General features: G+C 36.9%; 1 long non-coding RNA gene across 1 annotated transcript in view; it reads left to right on the top strand.

Moving 5' to 3' along the window:
* The first annotated feature begins 7230 nt into the window (after positions 1–7230).
* The window catches only part of LOC148190027 (uncharacterized), a 57241-nt gene continuing 51705 nt past the window's right edge, over positions 7231–12766 (top strand). The window contains exon 1 of the long non-coding RNA XR_015776152.1: positions 7231–7696. This is a non-coding gene — a long non-coding RNA (uncharacterized LOC148190027). The remainder of the gene's footprint in view (positions 7697–12766) is intronic.

The following is a 12766-nucleotide window of genomic DNA, read 5'->3' as shown; positions in this document are numbered from 1 at the left end:
ATATTTTTAATTTTGTTATTTGTTTACAATTCTTATATAAATTGAAAATGTGTGTAAATACATGTCAGGACCCCTTGTGATAAACCTACCACTTGATCAGTGGTTTAACTCCAACATAATATAAATAAAAATTATGCATTAAATTGTATAAATTAATTAGTCGCAAACTCTTTGTTGCCATATAACAAGGTTTTTATTGTTTTGTTTTTTCTTCATGTGATTCTCACACAAACAATTTATAACACATTAAAAATCCACATGAAAATGTATAGATGACAGATATATTTATATAGTTTTGTATTCTTGTCAAGATGTTATAACTTGATCCCACTTGATCCCAAGTGGTAAAATTTAAGTTATAGCAGTGCAAGAGACGAGCTATACATTAAAAAAAAAGTTAAATAACTATTTAATCTCAAGTACATTTAATAAAATATGGAACTAAATAAGTAAAATTAAAAGTATACATAATAGCTGCAATGCCTGAGGCCATATAACTAAATCTTGCATTGTGTCGGTTCAATGTTGTAACTCCTAAAGCTTTTTTAGTTAGTATTGAAGGCCCAAAACACAGTTGTTACTACCTGTTGGTGATGCTCTTTTCATTTCTATGTCAACATCTGTGTTTGCTGTGTCCAGGGTCAGATGGTTGTTTGGGATATCTACAGTAGCAGAGAATGTTTCAGCTGTGTATACAACGATATAAAGACACCAATTTGTCCTCGAGAAGCAGCCAGCCTGAATAAAGCAAAGCAAGAGTGTAAGGTGCAACACTGGCTGTACCTCAACCCCAGAAAGTCTCACTCTGCTATTGCTGTCATTATTTCTCTCCCCAGACACACTTGAAGTCAACAACTGAATGCAACAAGTTCAGGCCTCTTCTCTGTGGAGACAGTTGAAAGTCATTCTGGGAAATGATGAGAGTTAGACAGGGCTGGCAGAGAGACAGTGGTCCAGGGTAGTAATTTAAGAAAAAGGTAAATCTCCACACTTCATCAAAAAATAAGTGTCTGAGAGCACTGAGGATCACAGATCGATGAGATCTAAGAGAATAAAAGTGTCCACGGGGGGATTTTTTGTCCTTTCATAACTTGAAATGCTTTAGCTGACACTTCACTCCACAGTCTCTTGACGCTGTGGCAGGATACACTCCACGGGACAGGAGCTGAGAAATGAAGGGGTTTCTCAGTGGGACTCCAAGGCCTAAAAACTGATATTACTAAAAAAAAAAAAAAAAAATATATATATATATAAAGAAGTTCTGATGGTTGTGCCAAGTGCGCATCATATTTTAATTCACTTAATCATCTAACTTGTCTGCTTTGATGCCTATTTTCCATCCATATTAAACCAGTGGATAGTAATTCATTTCAGTTACAGTTCCGTCAAGTTAGTTATTCATATGAAATACCACGTATAAACACAACAAGTGTTGAGCAAAAATTTACATTTAGATAACTAACATACAAATAAGTATGTCAATGGTGATTAACAACGGGAAATGTGCTACAACAGCCCCAAATATTAGGAGAAACATGCTGCCACCTCAGAAGCTATGCCAATTAAAAAACATATACTAAAATCCAACACAACACGAAACATTCAGCAAATGCTGCAAATACAGAAATGTTAAGTCAGAAATGCACAAACACAAAAAACAGCTGCTGTTTCTGTCACGGACCCAGAAAGACCTTTTCCTACAAACTTATTGAGAAAGAACGTCTGTAAATAAGTGGATAATTTTTGTGAGCGTCATAATCCCCGTGAAACGACACATTTCACTATCTAGATTTAAGCCACCACTTTAATCACATATGGAAAGTCTAAAAGAACCGCAAGATTATTTTTTTAAGACAGCCATACAGCCTAGCGAAGCGCTAAACTGGAAGCCAGTCGCTCAACCGGCAGAAGCAAAACACACTGCTCATCTCATGTCTCTCTTTTTTTAGGTTAAAAATCAGTCTTTTTTGCCTGGAGAGCTTCTATATGTTTGAGTGTATATGCAGTGCTTTTTCTTTTCAGGTTTTTCATGTGTCTGACTTTGAATTGTTTCTGTATTTGCAGCTTGTTTGCCTTTAATGTATTTGTTGTACTTTCTGCAGCACTTTTTCATTTGTGGCATGTTTCCATTGTATATATTTTGGATTTCCATATGCTTTTAAATTAGCGTTTCTGAAGCTGTAGCATGTGTCTCCTAATGGAAATGCTTTGGGCTATTGTGGGGCGTCATAAAGTCACCATGTGAAAACATATTTATACATGAGAACATCTTATATAAAATCACAATTATGATTTATATACAGTTTTTCTCTAGTGATCTGTTTGTTGCCTCTCATCCACCCAGTCATACACACACTGACGGCAGAGAGCTACCTTGGAAGGCACCGGCCTGACCATCGGGAGCAATTTAGGGTTCATGGTCTTGCTTGTCAACCTTGCTATTTATGGACAGCATGCTCTACCTCCTGAGCCACTGCCACCCCCAAACACAAGTGAAAACCAAAATTTCACAGGTGTTTTTTTGGACTGTGTAACACACTTGCCTGTGGCTTGTGATAATCTTTAATTGACTCGAGTTTGTTCAAAGTGCTGCTGCCAGAATTCTGTCAATCAGCAGTCTAGTCAAATGTTGTAAATTATGTTAATTTTAGCTTAATTTCACTGGCTTCCACTTCATTTTAGAATTGATTAAATTCTTACAGTTCAGATAAGCCAAACAGTTCATTACTTTAACAATGTTTTAAAATCATACTAAACCAAAAAACAGTCATTTACATTGCCTTATTTTTATAAAATTATATCAGTTTGTTTAAAGACTCATTTGCATACTGTACCCTCGCCTTTTTCCTGTCATATGCATCCCTACTTTATTTTTGTAATGTGTTAGCTTGGCACAGTGCAATGCAAATTAAGATTAGCAATATATTATTAACAGATAATATTAACTGTCTGCAAAACACCCGTGATCGCTCTGATGGCTAACCTGAGAATGAAGCAATTGATCTGATGCAACAGAGCAGGCATGCTGTTCAAGTTTGATTAATAGTGAAGGCACAAATTAATGATCACAACTATCACATGAAGAACTGTGCAGCCTCACTGATTTGGCATTTGTGATCAGCAACAACAATAGTGTCGGTATAATGGTCTAATACATAACCTCCAATTCCAAATTTGCCTTGAGCTGCCAAATTGGATTTAAAGAAGGAAATTATTTCCAGGCAATTTGCAACTAGCTTCCATGGTGGCTAGTAGCCAAGCACAGCGGTATTGTTTGGCTGCTGGCCGGGACTCATTTCCTTCACTGTTTTCTGAGCTGATGATCCAAAACCAGTGGCAGTCTGTGCAGCACACAGAACAGCTCTAACAAGCCTGGACTCAGGCTTCCCTCTATTCTACTTTAATTTCTGCCTCCCTCCTGTCTCTGTCCTCAGCTGCCCTCTCTCACATCTCATCTACCTCTGTCTGTCATCCAGTTCTCATCCCAGCAATTATCAGCTTCTATTGTTTCCTCTTTGTTCTCCTGCAACAACCAGTGTGCTGATAGGATAATAACGCCGCTGCCTGTCAGCCACTTAAGAGATGTGTGTGTGTGTTTGTGTGTGTGTGTGTGCATGCTTGATGCTAGTTAATTGTTCAGGGCCACAAAGCAGTGCATAGGGTAGTCACTTTACATGTATTAAAAGCTGCTGACTCCAGGTCAGGTCACAGTTTCTGCTACTTTGTTGTTGTTGTTTTTTTTTAATACAATGAAATAACTTGGTTTTTGTACAATTTTGTTTGATGTAACTATTTTAGCTTATTTAAAGGTTTAGAATTTCCCTTTGAAACAATTTATAGACTCATACGAAAGTAATCACCACCTACTAGAGGAGTGTGATGATGTTTCAGTCAGCAGAGCTTTTATCTATACCAACTTAGCCTTATTTGTTAAGATTTCGAATAATATTTCGGGGAGAAAATTCACATGTCAGTGTTAGTGCAGTGCATTATTTTGAAATCATATAATTACAATATTCATGTTTGTATTTGGAAACACAATGAAATCATTACAAATCACAACTAATGTCACCATGACGTGTAATAGCAGCCTTGGCTGTGTTCATAAATGCACTGTCTGTTCGTTTCCATCTGTATGTATGTTTGGGTGCATTTATGTTCGCAGTGAAGTCAAAGTAATACAAGAGATAATTGCTCATTCTCCTGGTTCCCAGTATCAGAAAATATCCAATACAACCTCCAGCAGCCCAAAGGAAAACTGGAGTCAGACAAACAGGCGGCCAAAATGAATTTGCAGCACCATGTATAATACATACACCACATTACATATAAATAGGAATGCAAATAAATAAGACTGTTTAGGGCTGCTGTGTGTTTGCCTGAGTGTAAAACTGGAGGGCATCTTAGTGGTCGATAATGAGTTATGCTAAAACAAAACTGTTTGTTTCAGTGGGGGTCTTTCCTCCCCAGTCTCTTGTGATTCATGTGCTACTGAAAACAATGTGAAATGAAGAGCAAGACATGAACTGCCATTTATAGCTAAAACCACTTGAATAGAGAGAACAATCCTCACATGAATACAGTGCTTCCTCAAGGTGTGATTATTTGTCATTGGCATATTGGTCTGAGCAGATTTTTAGCTTGTTTCGGGCAACAGCATCAAACTGAAACAAATGGAGCATGATTAGGTATAAGATGCAATGAACTGTGATTCTATAATTTTCCATTAACATTTTTTGATAACTCAAAGCGCGCACATACTTTTTCTGTCATTACAGCTTGCAAGGCCACTGCAGTTTTTCAGTGAGAGCCTTGAAGCGCAAACCCTCACTGAACAGTAAGTGGAAGGCAACAACACTATATTGCGATGGATACTGACTTGAAAAGAGCAATGAGCTTCTCTCTTGTTATGTTTTAATGCAATTTTACTTCACTGACCACCAAATTTTCACATCAAGTGAAAATCAAATCAAAATTGTATCACAGGAAGTGAGCGGTTTTTAACTTATTTCCATGAGAGACTCATTTTGTGTCACTGTAAATAGATGACCCCTAACAAAGGGACGTATTTTATGGATTTTTCATATTCAGTGCATAAAAATAACCACACAGAACAACTGATAAACTGTACAATTACATCAAATAGTGAACACATTAACTAGAGGAAGTCTGTGTTAATTGGGTTTGTTTGAGCAGATTAATTCCTGTTAATATTGACAGAGCTGGGTTTTTCTTTTCCCTCAATTTTTTTTTATATTAAATGTGTAACATTAACCCAAATAGCGAACACAATGAGCACAAAGAGTTTGTGTTAAATTAGCACTTTGGATTAATTTTTATGGTGATTATTTCCTTTTAATTTTGCTTGGACAAATTTTTATATGATATTTTTTATTCAACAATTATTGAAGACTTATTGTTCTGAAAAATTCTGGGTTGACCTGCCCCTTTTGCTAAGCCGCAGTTTGATCCTTGGTTGTTTGTGTTCAGGTCTTCACTGTGCTGTTTTATCTAAAATAACTGTGAAAATAACAATTTCAATCAGTTCTCCACAGAAATTAAAAACATTGTGAAATGCAGGCTTAATGTATACTGTATAAAAAAGTCTTCATGTTCAAATCAAGACACTGAATGACCCCTTTGAAGCTTTAGCGACCCCTTGTGGGGGGTGGGACCCCAAGTTTGCACACCAGTGCAGTAAGTAATATCTCAAACGTATCATTTTAACCAGTTCAAACTGGATTTTTGGTGTATTACTTTTTGGTTATTATTTTTTCATATCAAAAATTCGAAATTAAGCTTTGAATACCTGCTTTTAAAAGGGTGAATGTTTTTTTATAGGTAGAATTGAATAGTTGTTGGAAACCTAGTGCAGTTTTACAACATAAACAGTGAGTGTAAAGGAAATAATCCCGTCTCCAGCGTGCTATTTGAATTGAAACCAGTTGCAAGGAAGGGCGGTCACTTTCCTTGTAAGATACAGGAAAGAAAGAAGTTGTGGGGGAAACTAACAAGATTGTTTGGTCACAGTTGCTGGAGTTGTTGTTGGCTTTAGAGGCCATGGAAATCGAGCAGACAGGCAGGGACAACATTTTGTACTTATTGGACACAGTGGTTTTGCTCTCTCTCTCTTGCTCCTTTCAGAGAGGCAATGAGGTTTAGGCTTTTTGTGATAAGAGTTAAGGCTGGGGTTACATAGACAGTGAATCAATGGAATGTCCTTATTTCAGCGTGCTGTGGAGTGTGTGAATGTACGTGTGTGTGAGTGTGTCCATAGCCTTGATGCTTTTCAAGTGAATTCCACCCCTCACACCCTTCCTTTTCTGTTTAGATGACTGGCCAGTGTCATCAGCACAGGACGTGTTATATTCTGTTTGTCACCTTTGGTTCAGCTCTGTTTGTGTCAATGAGTTTGATGATTGTTTTAACACAAAATTAAAACAATATCACCAATGACCACTCATGGTGATGGCTCAGGTCTTCTCAGTGTCCTTATATCTTGAATACTAAACTTTAAAAAATACCAATGCAATTCAGTAGCTTTGTTCATTGAAATGAAGGACTTGTTGGGCCTACTGTAAGTTTTTAGAAAAAGTTTTTCTTACACCTAAAAATCAAGAAGACCTCGTAACCCCCTATAAAGCTATGGTGACCCTACGTTCCCAAACCCAGATTGGGAACCAGTGGCATAAACTACTGGTTCCCAACCCTAGTATTATTTATTTTGTTACACAAAAAGATAAATGCATTACACATTACTTGTTGCTTTAAAAAAAAGTAATGCATAAGTAAGCTTAATTACTAGTAGATGATAATTTTTGACATTACACTACTTTTGCATCACTTTGCAGCATTGCCTGAAATGTACTGTAGTGTAGCTGCTTTTAAGTTAAAAAACATAATGTTAACCTTTCAAAAGCCCCTTATGGCTAGCCCTTTGATCAAGATGCTACTGGCAGTAGGCTGTAACTGAGTCAAAATAACTATAATCAATCAATTGGTTATCCACCAATATGGCGTGCTTAGGCCTCCCACCTGTCATTTTATTTTATTTTTTTTTTAAATAATTAAATCATAGTATGTATTAGCTGTGTGTGCTGAAATTTTATCCAATAAATGCAGAGTTACTGTATTTGAAATTAAGAGGAGAACTGTGATTGGTTCGCCGGCTGTGTGTGTGATGACGTTGGGTCAGGTGACCTTGGGAATTTAGTTTGCGGCTGCGTCAGCTGTGCGAGGACATATAGTGACACAGAAGATACTTTAAGGACACGCACGGGTGGATTAGACAAATGCCGGACCAGTGGAGCGTTAACCTAAAAGTCTAGAAAGAAAAGTATAGCAGAGACATTGGACTTCGGAAAAACTTACGTGCTATCCTAACTGTGTTCAAACGTTGACGTGCTAGCAAAGAGTCTGCAGAGCACTATGCTAACACTGCTGCTAACTGAGAGGACAGGGACCGTTGCTTAGCAGCAGCCCGGTCTGGATCAGCTGTCGGTCCCACTTTGACTTGAACCTGACCTGAGACACGCAAGGGGACCAGAGCATTAGCATGAAACCGAAACAGAAAACCACCAACTGTCCCCACCACCTGAGCCCGAATCCGTCACCGACACGGAGGCGGTCGCCCAGCCGCCCGACGGTGACAGCGGAGCGGATAAATGTTGAGACCCGGAGGCGGCGGCGGCGGCGGGTAGGCTACCACTTTAACAGCCACACATTTTTCTGTTACTTTTACTTATATATTTCAGTCATACTTTTTGACTAATTATTTATGTCAGAAGTAGCACACAGAGCAATTTAATCTACCTTAATACGTCTAATATACGTAAAGCTCTCTTTAGAAGTTTAGATTTATTTGTCTTTAGACATTTTCGGTTATTCAAGGTTGAAAAGTAAACGTTTAGTAGACGTCTCCTATAATGCTGCATTCATGGGATGAAGGAAGATCGGAGTTTCCGAGGAGGGAAGTCCTTCTTCTGACTTCGTTGTATTCATGGGCTTTGAATTGAATTGAAATTTATTTCGATTTCGATTATGTATAAAGAAAAGGAATGTAAACGAAAAGGAGTGACACAAAGTGCAGGTCATTCAGTGAGAACAGCATGGAAGAGAAAAGAAAAGTGGGTTGCATTTTAATCCTTTGAAACCTGGATCAACATGAAGACGCCTTTCACAAGTATTTATTACATTTGAGCAAAATGGTTTTGATTTCCTATTGAAAATATAGGAAAAAAGGCAACTTTGCAAAAATTGACGTGCAAATTGCAAGAAATTATTCGACGTAGAAAATAATTTTTACAAAAGCAAGGGGAAATAAGTTATTATAATACTCATATAAACATTTTGCAGAATTATTATAATTGTTAAGCCGTTTTTTTCAGGTGTTTTTCTTGTTTTTTTTTTAAAGTTTCCATTTTTTGTTATTCATTTTAATGTAATTTTCTTGTGGTTTTTTTTTTAAATTTTTTTATTTTTTATTTTTGGGTCATTTCTGAAGTTGCTAATAGCCTTCTTTCCAAGTTTTGAAAGAAATTAAGCAGCTTTGCCCAGGTTTCAAAGGGTTAATGCTAAGAGTGTTTAAACAATAGGTTGATAACCATTTCCAGTTTATTTATATATTTTTGGTATTATTTCACTCTTCACACTTGATTGATTCCTGTCAATCAAAGGCATAAAAGCCCCCCAAAATAATCGTTAGACAAGAGAGTAAATCCATAGAAAAGACAAATATTTCCTCATTCATTTTGTGTGTGACTAATGGAAGAATCTAAATCTTAGTGTATTGGTGGAGGCGGGGCAAGTTTGCTTGCGTATGAAATTGAGCTACAAACTCTATGAGTTTATATTGTTCCAGTAGGCCCAGAAACGTATTTTTGCAGTCATGTGGTGTAAATACTGTATGATATATCTACAGGTGGTTTGATCATTGGCTGTCAGTGTAAAACCTGTACAAGCTACAGGTGTTCCCAATCCATAACAGTTTTTTTCTTGATCTGTGCCTGATGTCAGTACATAAAAGAATGAATAAGAGGTTGACCTTTGTAGTACTGCCTGGTACAAATTTTAAATGTAAAGAGATTGTATGATAGTTTTGCCATCGTGAGGTTAACAGGCAAAATGTAAAGTGATCTTGCTTGGTTAACCATTATTATGGCAGTCTACATATTGTATATTGTGAAAGACAGGCTGCAGGCTGTTTATAAGTTGTCCTCAGCCCACAGTTCCCCCCAGGCCTGACTTTGGACATGCCTGGCCCAAAACAATTTAAGAAACTTGCCCTCTGAACACCATTTAATGATGACAGACTTAAGAGGAAAAAAAAAATTTAAATGACATTTTTAAACACAGAGTCACTCGAATCACTCACCAAACCATAGCTTTGTAGTACATTACTCCATCCAATCTTATATGTTTATCACTAAAGCAGTGATTATACCTCATGAGGAGTCTCTGTAATCGTTTATCAGACAAAATGTTCCCTCGCAGAGTCAGCACAAGACATACTACCTGTAGAGAAGCTGAAGAGACTCTCCATAGGAGCACTGGACTGTTTTCGACTCCACACGTCATTTATTTTCTCTATTCACCCATTATACATATAATTGAAGAACTTACACAAGTAACAACAAGATGGTTTAAGTAGTGTAATGTGATTATTGAATTTAGAACAATATCATGTTACATTACTGCGTCAAGGACACATATAATGCGATTACAGATAACCTCAATATTGGATTTCAGATCACAAAACTACGAGCAAAATTAGGTTTTAAGATTATAAAACATGTTTGAGAGTGTGTGTAACTGGCCACAGGTGTGCTAATGTAAAACCAGCATTTCCAATAATGTGTTTCTGCGCTGGGAAAAAAGACATGAAGGAAAACATCACTTCAGGGGTAAAAATTGACCACAGTATTTGGTAAAATTCTCAGTATGATCTGAACTTTCTCAATCCATATCATCTGTTAATGCAAGTCTCCCTGAAGTAAATGGGATAATGTTTCTTTTTTGACATAACTTATCACAGACATATAAGTAACTGGCTCTGTATTCTTCTGATGCACTTTCTGTACAGAATAAGCACTAATGGCTGAAATCTGCATGTCCTCTGTGTGTGATTTGAAAGTGCAGGGCTGATTGTGTTTGGGCATATTTTGCAATGGTTTGAAGCTGGTATTTATTGGGAGCACTTTCTGTATTTTCTCAATCAATGCAGGGCTGCGAGGCACTATACTGGGTGCTCTCTGGAGATGACTTACACACTCTCTCTCACACACACACACACACACCTGTGCATCCCTCTTTTGGAAGCATGTGGTAACCCCATCCTCCTTGTTCCTTCGCCTGCTTCTCTATTTCTACCTGTTCCCTGGACAACCATTCATCCTGGACATACCAGAGTTGATTACTGCTCATGTCAGTGCTGAGTGTGTCAGTGTGCATGGTTGTTTCTGAGAGTGTGTGTTGGTGCGTTTCTTGCTGTCATCGTCAGTCAAAGGAAAATTGAAGGAACATCAATTCTCCTGTATCTTCTCCAGTATACTCAAAAGTTTTCATTTTATATAGTTTTCATTTTTATTGCAACAGGGGTGGAGAGGTGTTCATGGACAGTAGGATGGTAAAAGTAACAAAGTACAATAGTTTAAAGGGTGAAACTATTGTGATCAACTTGTTCTGGTTTTCTGGAATAAACTGATAAAATACTATATAGCGTTTCAGTATCATCTGCCAATGAAAATCTGATTCTTTCTTAATTCTCTGCTATTTTAATCACGTGCCAGTAAAAATTATGTTAACATATTTGCACCATTGCATCGTTAACGTATTGTTTCTCATTTTTAGCTGGCAATTACTTTTGCTAATTAAAGTAGTGTAACCCACAGACCGATGCATTCTTTTTCTAACTTGTTTGCATCATATCAATTTCAAAATCTCATTCTCCTATTTTTAGTTTATACCATATAAAAAATGTAGGCTATAGTTTTGATGAAGGTCATTCAGTGTTTGGACCAAGTAGTTCAAGAAAAAAAAGGTGTGCCAACAATAGTAATCCACAGATGTTTTGTTGTGTGTGTCAGATACCAACATTCAGTTTAAGATCAGATGTATCAAATATTCGGCTATTCAGGTATTCGTTAATTGGGAAGGCATTGGGTTTACAGTTTAGGCATATTCTTTTTTTATTTGCAGAGGATGAATGCCATACCAGTTTTTGTGATACTGCTGCTGCACACATTCAGTGACAGGAATGACCATTTTACCCAATGGTTATTAACAAATTTATTGATTTAGTGAATACTAAATGGGATCAGGAAAAAAAAACTGACAAAATAAAATAAAATGAAATAAAATAAAAACATGCATGTCAAAACATTATATAAATTACTTTTACTACATTTTCTAAGCCTCATACAGAGGTCACTGGTCACTGACATGATATGCGCAGTAACTTCTCAGAGCCAGGCTGCTCTGCCTCTCCCTCTTACTCCCAAGTGTCCTCAGATGTCCCACTTTTTGGTCCTATGTTCATTCTGTGCTCATTCTGTGTGCCCTCTCTACATTTGAATGTTTTTTGTGGGTCCATGAATGCAGCACTGAACTTGTCATGAGTTCTTTTTTTCCTAAACAGCTGTTGAAGGAGTTTGAGTGGTGCGGGTGGTTTATTAATCTGTTGAGCTGATCAGACCAATGGATGAGAGGAGCAGCTGTTGTAGAGGCAGCTGAAAGCTTTTTAGACCCAGCACAATGAATGGTTAAATTTTACTGTCACTGTGTCTGGCATTCTGCTGCTCTGTCTGTGCCCAGAATACGCTCTGTCACGAATTGATTTTACATTTTAGGAGCTGGAGCATTCATTAAGAGCACTGCTGGAATACATATATATTGTTCAGTTATTCATGTCACGTGACAGCAGATGTTTTCATTGTGGATGAATGTGGGAAATCCTGGAATAGCCTCCGATGTATTCTCATTATGTTAATATACATATTTATTATGAGTCCAAGTCTGTGCCAAAATTTAGTACTTACGTCACATTACATTATTACCTAAATATTGCACTTATATTAATTCGAAACAAGATCTTTTGTCTAAACATAATCAAGTAGTTTTGCTGCCTAAACCAAACTGTGACTGTCCCACAACATTAACCATGTGTTACAATGTGTTTCAGATGCGCGTCACATTGAGATGCTACAGGTTGCCTTGCTATTTGATGCTGAGGGGTGCGACAAAGCATTGCTATTTGAAAGAGGCCAATCGATATTGGTTTTGTCAGGGCCGAAAAAGACACCAATTATCAGAAATTAATTAGATTAATAACTGATATTTGTGACCGATATGCATATATAATAAAATGAAAATCTTTCTGTCAATATTTAGAATTTGGAATATACCGAACTCCAACACAAAACTATGTTTAAATACCTTCAGCAAATGTTTAATCAAAACTGAAACTTTCAACATCATATACAGCAAGTTCCCTGTAACTTTTTTAAATATAATTTTAGTTTAAATTTAAATAAAAAATAAATAAATGAAAATAGCTACCTGATGTTATAAAGTGTAAAAGTTCGACCCATGCCTACACTTTCTTCGCAGCTTTTGAATAATTTATTTTACCTGCGATCATTTAAAAAAAAAAATAAATAAATAAAAGCCGATTCAGATTAATGGCAAAATGCCAAATATCAGACCCAATAATCTACCAGCACGATAATCTGTTGACCCCTAATATTTGACGACCTGGGAAAAAGCAGAT

The sequence above is a fragment of the Plectropomus leopardus genome, chromosome 3 (genome assembly GCF_026936395.1).
Source record: "Plectropomus leopardus strain MGB_pleo_1.0 chromosome 3, ASM2693639v1, whole genome shotgun sequence".
Taxonomy (NCBI): domain Eukaryota; kingdom Metazoa; phylum Chordata; class Actinopteri; order Perciformes; family Serranidae; genus Plectropomus; species Plectropomus leopardus.
Note: the sequence above shows the minus strand (reverse complement) of the source record. Positions and strands in the feature narration are given on the sequence as shown.